The sequence below is a fragment of the Aplysia californica genome, unplaced genomic scaffold (assembly GCF_000002075.1).
Source record: "Aplysia californica isolate F4 #8 unplaced genomic scaffold, AplCal3.0 scaffold00848, whole genome shotgun sequence".
In the NCBI taxonomy this organism is placed as follows: Eukaryota; Metazoa; Mollusca; class Gastropoda; order Aplysiida; family Aplysiidae; genus Aplysia; species Aplysia californica.
The window spans coordinates 136099-138482 of NW_004798118.1; positions in this window are offsets into that span (position 1 = coordinate 136099).

Genomic DNA, 2384 nt, shown 5'->3' on the forward strand with positions numbered 1-2384 from the left:
GAGAGAGAGAGAGAGACATAAGGGGGCAGTATGGCGATAGTGTGATGATACCCCGTCGTTTCGAGACGCAGGAGTCACACAACCACAAGGAATGTTTTGGCGAGCCAAGCATGAGGAATTTCAACACTCTATGAGGATCTAATCTGCAGCCAGATAACTGCACGTCCGGCGCAGAGCCATTTAACGACTCTTTTTCGAGATGCAAGAGGCGGACCTTTTAAACAAATTAACCCGACCTCTTATTTACACCGACAAACGTCAGTTGAAAAAAAAGAATTCAAAGGACGAGCCTGAAACAGAAGTGGGTTTCCGTCAGAAATGATAGCAACAACAATGATAACGACACAGCAACAACAACAACAACAACAACAACAACAACGGTGGCATCTCTTCGGGGAGGATTCAGGAAGGTTGGACTGCCTCACCCGCTACCCAAGGGAGGCGGTGGCCCTGGCGAAGAGCACACTCTTCGGGGCTCCGAACATTTCGAACGGATAGGCTAACACACACACACACACACACACACACACACACACACACAACAACAACAACAACAACAACAACCACAACCGACAACAACAACAACCACAACAACAACAACAACAACAACAACAACAACAACAACAACAACAATAACAACAACAAAACTGTACTGATGGTCATAAAGACGCTTGGGTTGGGGGTTATAAAAGAGGGAGAGAGAGATAAAGAGAGAGAGAGAGAGAGAGAGAGAGAGAGAGAGAGAGAGAGAGAGAGAGAGAGAGAGAGAGAGAGAGAGAGAGAGGAGAGGGCGGAGGTAAGGGATAAAGAAGATCGGATGGTTTGGAATAAACAGATAGCAGGGGCGTTTTGTTAACTGGGCAAGACCGCCGGTCAAATTTTTGTCAGCTGTACTGCTGACAAGAGATTTATTGCTGATGATGATTTTCCTTCAGTTTTAAGTAAATCCGAATAGACATGTATCAACATTCAAAAAGCACCTTGCCGATTTGAAGACGTTCAAATAGAACCTCATTCCTTCACCTTTGTTTATCGCACCGGCTCATAATTTTAAATCGTCTCCTGTCAAGCGTCACGTCGCGGAACTTCGTACGAGGACAAACGAACACGGCGGGTACAGCGATGACGTCAGTCCGCTGGGCAAATCCATCGACTGCCGTAAGAGCGAATATAGCATCCCTTGCTTGCCACATTGGCCTCCATGTTGCTTACAAAATCAGTAATGAGATTGTCTTGAGTCTTGAGCAGCACAGACACATTTTATCAGCAATACATGTACTTATCATTCAGCCTTTCTCTAACTATCATCAGAACATTTATTGTCAGCATGGCACTAATTTTTTTTAAAATTTATTGAATTTTTAGCCACTTATAGTTCCTGTTTGGTGACTATTCATTGCTTTCTCCCCACTGATAACGTACCTGGTCCATATGAGTCTAGCCGGCAAAAAGAGGAATCGTCTAGTGAAGATATATAAGGAGAATTATAACGAGGAGCGATAGGCTCTCGGTTGTCAGAGTTTGGGCCGAAAAACATGGGCCTACCCCCTCCCTTCCCTCCCCTTATCCACCATCACCCCAGCTAGTCACCAAGTTCTATAACTAGCATTTGACACACTTCCCCGCTTTGTTACAACAGTGGTCTGAGAACTGAGAACTGAGAAGTGTGATGAAGAAGGTTTGATTACATAATTATGAAAAACTGCTGTGTGCTAACTGTGTCCAGCTTTGTATAGTATCTGATTGTAGACTTAATCTGCATGGGACAGCGTCATTGGCACAGTATCAATTTACTTTTTGCCATCATACAGTACTGTTCTCATTACATATTTACAGGTCTAGTGCACGTCGATATTGTGTGTGGCCGTGTAAAAAGTAAAAGTCTTTGGTTAAAGTACCGGAGACCATGACCCGCAGTTTATTGCGCTTCTCACTTTCAGTTTGTTTTCTAGCATAGACTCTAGATTTAGATCTAGTAGTGTTTTTTTTTCTCTATGTCTTTCAAGTCAGTTTCTATTAACTCAGTAACTTCCATCATACGTTAATCATAATATTGTTTCTTGACACTACCATATTTCATCTCTTTCACATTATATTAAAATGTTTTCAGTGGTGTGTGTGTGTGTATGAGTGGGGTCGAGGTTGGGGATGGCGAAAGTAGGGGTATAAAATGAGGAGACATAGAGAGAGAGAGAGAGAGAGAGAGAGAGAGAGAGAGAGAGAGAGAGAGAGAGAGAGAGAGAGAGAGAGAGAGAGAGAGAATGTGTTTGTGTGTGTGTGTGTTTGTGTGTATGTGTGTGTGTGTGTGTGTGTGTGTGTGTGTGTGTGTGTGTGTGTGTGTGTGTGTGTGTGTGTGTGTGTGTGTGTTGTGAAGGAAGGGAGTG